Below are 8,116 nucleotides of genomic sequence, written 5' to 3'. Positions count from 1 at the left end.
TGTATTTAAGTAAATGTTTCTACAGCGGGTGTCTTCTTGTAAAGGGGAGCAGAGGGTGCTCCTTACCGAACACATCCTTCTGGAAGCACAGGTATAGGGAGATGGGGCTTCACCTTGGAAGGTGATTCTTGGGGGATGGAAAGCAGCTAAAAACAGGCCACGTCCACGCTAAAATCTACTCGTGTAGGAAAAAAGGCTTCTACAGAGCTGGACAGAAGGCCAGCAGTACTGCTACAGCATACTGCTGGGCTTCGTGGCAGGTGCATGGGCACAAAAGCCATAGGAAGCCTGAAAGTAGCAGCTTGGGAATTAAAAGACAAAAGGGAAATTGGGGAAAGCTCCTGGATCTATGAAGTAGATAAAGACAGCTAAAAAAGCGAAAAGGGAGAGGGTCTGCACAACAGCCAGCAACGCGCCTGGTCTGTGTGTGTCATGTCTCGTGCCTTGAGCTGGGAAGAGGGATTCACTGAGGGACCAGCCCGGAGGGTACCTGACCAGGCACTAGGCACACACCAAGAGAAACAAAACTTCATGGAAAATGGCTAGAGAAGGGTTTATCTGTCCAGGCCTATGCATGGGAGTCGTATAGCACTAGGCATGACACAATCTATACCAAGAAAGCAGTGTTAGCAGAAAGAGGCTGAAGTAGAAGAGGGATGGCAGCCTTGCCAAAGCATTCTGGGGGAAGTGAAGAACATTTTCCTCTGGAAGAAGCCCTTCAACCTAATGTCCGCATGCATATTCTAGAAAAGAGATTTCCCTGTCCATATTCAAGAGGTCAGAAATGTATCTAAGAGCCAAGTGCTTAGGATCCAAGGAAAAAACTGAATTAGACTCCAAGGCCTTAAGAACTATTTCCAGGAGAGTCATGTGGACAAGGGCATTGGATTCTGGCTCCTATTTTTGGCTCTGGCACTGTGTCACCTTGGACATGTCTTCTCTGCTCTAGGCATCTCAACTCTCCTCCCACTCTTTGCCTCATCTAGTTAGATAATGTCTCTGAGGCAGAGGCATGACATTCCCTGATGAAGCCCCTCGGCACAATAATCACAGTAACAATCATCCAGCTAGATCTGAGGTTGTCGACCAGCACTTCAGTGTTTTCATCCCCCTAAGTGTTTAGTTGTGATCAAGCCCGAGAGGTCCAGTTACGACTGAAGATAGTAGCCTGTTGGTGCCATGCACACATTAAAGCAAGAGTGCCTACGTACTACAAGTGGTTTTCAAATGTTAGAGGGGTGTGTGGATCCAAGTCAATTAAGAGTGCCCAAAGTCTGGAACAGAAACAAATCAAAAGAACATTACTTTCCAAACTGAGTGATATTCACAACACATGCACCCATGGGTAGCTTATTTTAAATTTGTATTTTGCCTGTTGCTTCGCAAGCAGAAGGTGATACAGGGCATTTAGTACTTACTCATGAATTTTCATCTGGGGTGCAAATGGCAGAGGCCAAAGGCCTGATTCATTTGTTTGTTTTTACCTGGCATTAAAGGAACAGAAGTCTCCATCCAAAGGACAGATGTAGCCCAGGTAGCAACAGTGGATGCTGTCTAGCTCCCAAGGAAAACAGTACGGCATTCACAGTAACATGTCATACAGATTTCATCTCTGTTACATTTCAATATCTTAATCTAGATGATAACATCTAAAATTGCCATCTGAAGCAAGAATTGTAATACAAATAATCCTGTGCAAGGGGAAGTTTTTTGTGTTTGTTGGCAAAACCTTGAAAACTGAAAACAAATAATTTGTTTGACTTAGTCCATGTGCTTGTTAATATCTGTTTTAGTAAAATACGAAAAAGCCTTGACTCAGCACAGAGTATGTCAAATTTGGTGGCACATGGCAAATTCCTGAGTCCCTGAAGCATCAAAAGAAAATTCTGGAGATTTCTACACATAACATTCATCACGTGGAATTAAGGCATTGCTTTTCTGCTGCAATAGCCTGGCTAATTGGACCTACTGCCACTGTCTGCAGGCTCCATAAATAAATAGTAGAAAATAAGCAGTCTCTACCAACACTTGTGTTTTAGAGCAGGGGAAGGTGACTGGTTTGATCCTTGCTGTCATTACACACCAGTGGGGAAGAAAAGGTATTCTGACAGGAGGCAGTTTTAGGCACAGACAGCCATTCCATGTAAGTTAAACAGAAGCAGGACAGAGGCAAGACTCAAGTGTAAACAGAAGCTCTTATTTTATCCGGGTTTCCCCTCTACACTTGCATGAATAATTCACAAAGCCATTAATGGTAAATTGGAAAAAAAACCAGTTGTGTTCCTGAGTTGCTTGAAGAACCACCTTCTCTGCCTGGGACAGCAAGGAGGAAACATGCCTGCTAACCTGGCAGTCTCCTCCTAGTGACAGAGCTGCTGGCAAAGTCCTATCATGAATATGCTGAAGTTCATCCTTTGCACGTGTCTTGCACTCCCATCAAAGAATAGCTGGCTGTTAACTGCAAAAACTGTTGACCTATTTAAAAAAGAAAAAAAGCCAGCTTGCTCTCTTTGCCAGGTGGCCTTTGCCTTTTAAAATGACATACCTGTTATAAAGCCTATCGACTGATAAATTAGTTTCAAATTAATTCCATCATTACATTTTATTTGTTTGCTCTGTAGCCTGTGAGAACATAAAATTTCTCTGCTTCACTTTTACCAGCGAGCCTGTTTTCCTAAGACAGGAAGACTTTTTTCTCTCAAGCACTAGGACCATACTTTCAGCACAGGTAAGGCAGCATGATTCCACTGAAGACACAGAAAGACTGATAGTTTTAACAATTTTCCATGCTTTCACTTTTGAAGGCCTATTTTATGTACAAAGGCTACATGTAGACATGCTTTCTAGTGGAGTATTTGTCAGTAAAAAGTGCAAACCATGAGAAAGAAGCATCCCATGAGAATATATCAGAGTTGATAAACTTGGAAGAAAACATTTTCACGTATCATTGTTTTTCAATTTATTTCACAAAGTACAGAACATACAAAATAAGCTTCAGTTGAAATTATATGGTTCAATTTTATCTAAACCAGGTGGTCCAAATGGATCCCAAAAGTTTTGGTTTGTTTTTTTAACTGTGTGAGAAGTTATCAAGATTCATAATTTTTGTTCTATAAACACTGGTAGTAATGTATTTGTATGTCTGTAGTAATAATACATTTACATTTATTGCCTTAATATGCACAGCTATGTAATTTAATGCATGATTTTAACAAGGGGTTGGATTGAATCAAGGACTGAGAAAAAGCATGTGTAAAATTCTCATCAGTCATTCCACGCTGCTTTTCTGAATGTTCCTTTTTTTACATTCCTTTTGCTGTACTTATTTTATCCCACTTAATTATCAGAGCCTGTCAAGTTTTGGTGTTGTGGAACATGACTGCAAACTTGGCTTCGAGGGTGAGGGAAATCTTGTTGAACCAACTTGGGAAGGGAGCCTGGATGGTGTCACCTCATGTGGCAGTCACACTCTCCCTTTGCTAAGTTATTGCACACGTTATTGGCTTCTGGTAGGTCAGATCCAATAAAAAGTAGCTTTTCATTTGTATCCTGTCACTGGAGCTGGGCAGCTTCAGAATATCAGTTTCATCTCATGTAAATATCTGTATTTTATTGGAAATAAATAGGGTCAGGGTAGTTATCCTAGTACTCCCTTTTATCTTCTGCTGTTGAGGAATGGCAGGTAGCCAGCAAACCACTCGGGGGAATTCTGTACTCGCTCGTCTCTCTTCTGGCTGCAGGCAGGTCATGCTTTCTCTCCACTACTATATTTGCTATAACTCACTGCAAAAACTGATATCCTTTATAAAAGGAGTCAGATGTTTTCAGCTTCACTTTGTATCCAGGAGCCTAAGTGGAATTTTACATTCTGCTGTCATGGACCTCCGATTCATATTACACTGAAAATAAATACAAATAGCCCAGCTTCTACATAGCCTTTAAGCCTAGCAGTGTGTACGGATGAAGCTGCAGCCTTATGTGTTGTCTCCAGCAAGGATGAGAGCTCATAAACATTGTGTGCTTCATAAAAACAGCACCCAGGCATGCCCCACCTCAAAAAATTTAACTTTCATAATTTAGAAATTTAGGTTTCTAAGAGTTCAGCAATCAAACTACAATTAAAACCCCATTAAAAGCCCCAAGTTTACTTTCTCCTTACAATGAGTAGGAAAATGTGAACACATGAGAAGGACATTAAGAGAGGAGAGCAGCTATGTGGAAAGGGAGTTGAGGGTCCTGGTGATCAGGAGGCTCAACATGAGCGAACAGTGTGCTGCTGCGGCCAAGGCGGCCAACAGGATGCTGGATTGCATCAAAAAGGGCATCACCAGCAGAGATAAAGAAGTCATTATCCTGCTCTACTCAGCTCTTGTCAGGCCACATCTGGAGTACTGTGTACAGTTCTGGTCCCCAATATACAAAAGGGATGTGGACAGGCTGGAAGGGGTCCAGAGAAGGGCCACCGAGATGATCAAAGGATTGGGAAGCTGCCATATGAGGATAGGCTGGGAGAACTGGGTTTGTTCAGCCTTGAGAAAAGGAGGCTCAGAGGGGATCTCATCACCATGTACCAGTACTTAAGGGGTAGCTACAGAGAAGATGGAGACTCCCTTTTTACATGGAGTCACATGGAGAGGACAAGGGGGAATGGACACAAGTTGCTCTTGGGGCGATTCCGATTGGACACGAGGGGAAAATTTTTCACAGTGTGGACAGTCACCCATTGGAATAATCTCCCCAGGGAAGTGGTTGACTCGGCCACATTGAACGCTTTTAAGATTTGGCTGGACAGGGTGCTGGGCCATCTTGTCTAGACTGTGGTCTTCCTAGAAAGGTTGGACTAGATGATCCCTGAGGTCCCTTCCAACCTGGAATTCTGGGATTCTGTGATTCTAGCTAGAACAGCTAACAGGTAACACACTGTGGTGGAGACAAGTGCAGGCCACAGAAACTGCACACATGTCCCATACAACCCTGAGTGTCTCAGAGGTGCCTATGCTGAGGTGACTCAGTGAGAAACTGAGTCTTTAGTGCTGGAGGGGGAACAGGGAGGAGAGGGATCTTCTCTAATGCAATGGTCATATGAATAAATCCCAGGGACAAATGTTCCCAGGTGTTCAGCATCCAGAACTTCTCACTTGGATACCCTAAGCACAGGCTTTGTGGTCATTTGGCCTCACATCTACAGCAGGATTTTATCACTTGGAGCATAACAGCTGAGATTCCTTGTTGGTCTTGGAAACATGACCTCGAGGCCTCTCTAGCACTTTCTATGCTTTCATATTTTTCAGTGAGACATCTCAGTGCTTGTTCCTGCAAGTTGCTAAATATGCTGGTCTTTACACAACAAAATATTTCAGTACATACTTTAAGCTTGGTTCTGTAGTGGCAGAGGAGCATCAGAAGGCAATTCAGCAACGGTCTTCCCTTCACGGCCTTACAAGCATCTGCTGACCAAACCACCTAGAAACCTTCCCCGCTGTGTTAACATGGAAGTGGTTTTGTGAGTATCTGTGCGGTTCCATGCGTCAAGCATAGGAGGAGGTGCAGACACCATCTTCAGAGCCAAAATGCTACAGACAACCCAGCAGACATGCGAGAATCTGTGGCATCAGCACAAGGAGCACACCATAAGGATGGCACCTCCTTTTACTGTCCACCATGACTTGAGGCCTGGCAGCCTGGCTTTCTACTGCACTCGGAGAGTAGAAGCAGTGGTGGGAAAAAAAAAGGATTACTCCAGAACTTTATGATCTCTTTAATGACTTAAGCTTCCAATACAACAAAATTACCACTTAAAATGATACTGTACTGTTCTGTTCATGCCAGTAATTTAAGGAAGGACAAAACATGTTGATGTCCAGTAAATTAACTTACCTTTTAATCTTTTTTTTTTTCTTAAGTGATATTAAGGCTTGTACTTCCCAAAAAAGCATTAATAACGTTCCAGTCCTCATGGCTGTTAGACACACATACAGTGCTGCCACCTCCTGGTCCCACAGCAAGAGCGACCCAGACCCGTTTGACACATGAAGCAGACTGTACGGTGTAATGTAGGCACTTGATGCCCCCACCAGATTCCCATGTCACACGACCAATACAAAGGGTGAGGGTGCAACATGCAAAGAATAACTTAAAAGTCCAAACATGTAAGACAGCAGCTGGATGGAAATCAGCCACAGCTCAAACCTAACATAAAGGTATTTTTTATATAGGCATCTCTCCTTATAATCCCTTGTAGGTGTATTTTATAAAATGATATTAATAAAACAAGACAAATGGAGAGGTTATTTGAAGTATAACACACAGTTTCTTTTATTGAACATGTGTACATACCTCTTATGTAAAGTTATAAATTATATGAGTAAAGATGACTGCCCGTAGCCATATATGATGAGCTTTTTTAAAAATTTATTATATAATTGATAAACATAGTATTTAATGTATGAACAAATGAATGCTTATGATGCAGTTACAAAATAAGCTGTTTAATAGATGTCTGTATAAACTTAAAAGTATTTAATAACTATCCCATATAAAAAGACCTTGCTAAATTATCTAATAACCTCTTTCTTAAAAGTCCAATAATCAAGGATACAGTATTTTCCCCAATATTACTCTATTTAATATCCACCGTGTAGATCTTAAATGTCTTTTACCACATGCATCTTTCGTATAATCAAATACAAATACCGAGGGATATCAACTTATGTCAATAATCTGCAATTGCACACAAATCATGACTACTGATTAGTAAAGCAATTATCATATTAAAAGAGTTCAGCAGGGCTCAACATACTGTAAAATTAGAAATCAGTCAATACCATGGCCATTATACAGAACATCATTGATTGGATGTACTAAACGCTAGTCTTGATGACAATTGATCACGATGAACCCTGCTCACAAAGGAGTCTGGTACACTAATTGAGGAGCCATCATTAAATAGAATAATAAATAGAGGAGGAGGGGGGGAGAAATGGCTACAAAGCTATGGGCCTTCCTCTCTGTACAACAACAACAAAAAAAAAGGCAAAGAGCCAGGAAGGCCTCTGTCACTACTGTATGTCCACCAACTTCTAACCCTGCTTTTCCAAAACCAAATGAACCTGCAAATCCCTCGCAGGTCATCTCCACAGTCTGCACCACAGCTGGGAAACACGCTCAAAAGAACCTGAGTATTTCACCTCGGCACAAACATTTCCAAAAGCAAATCCCACAGAGAGGCTAGAAAACCCAGAAGTCCCACCCATGCATCTGTGACCTACCTCCATTGGCCTCCTTGAAATCAGGCCTCAAACTGCACACATAATCAAAATATGTTCCTTAGAGTGCCTTGAGGCTAAAACCAAACACCAGGTGAAGAGCTGCCCAGGCTTCTTTCCTCGCTTTCTTTCAGGGCAGGCTGCACAAGGAAGAGTTTGAGCAGAACGCTGGGTGTTTGAATTTGGCACTGCTCGCTGTTCTCACTACAGCTCAAGGAGACGCGTGCTATTAGAAAACAAGTTTAGAACATCTCCCATATTATCTGAAAACATATTTTCTTCTGAAAGTGTCCACAGTCCCAGATCAGGAGCAAACAGCATCAAGGTACTGAAGAAACTCACCACAGCAAATGCAAATGTCATACTGCCTTCAGGGACATCCCAGGACTGCCGCCTCTGCTGAATTTTAAAACACAAATAAAAGCTCAGGGTTTAGACCCATACCTGATTTTGAAGCAACTAAAGGGCAGAAGTGTTTCTGATTTTGGTTTTTCACAGGGAAGAGACAGCCTGGGGAATCCCCACACAACACAGGCTACCGAAACTTAGAACAAGCACAAGCCTTGCTGATAGTACACCATGACCAATAATCAAAGATCCCGTGTTTGGGGTATGCAGAATTATTTCTACGTTTTCATAGTTTCCTGGAAATGTAGGAGAAATAACAGGCTCGTTCATCAGAATCTAGGGCAACTCTGCATTAAATGAAACGTTGAGAAGGCTGGGCAAAAGAAAGTTTGCTACCACTAACTAGAGGCCACTAGATGGCATCCTTTGCATATTTCTTGTAATACCTGGATGTACAATTACTGAAACGCATCTTAAAACAACAGCGAGCCAGGAAAAAGAGG

The sequence above is a fragment of the Phalacrocorax aristotelis genome, chromosome 4 (genome assembly GCF_949628215.1).
Source record: "Phalacrocorax aristotelis chromosome 4, bGulAri2.1, whole genome shotgun sequence".
Classification (NCBI taxonomy): Eukaryota; Metazoa; Chordata; class Aves; order Suliformes; family Phalacrocoracidae; genus Phalacrocorax; species Phalacrocorax aristotelis.
The sequence above is the reverse complement of the archived record's forward strand: the minus strand, read 5'-3'. Positions refer to the sequence as shown.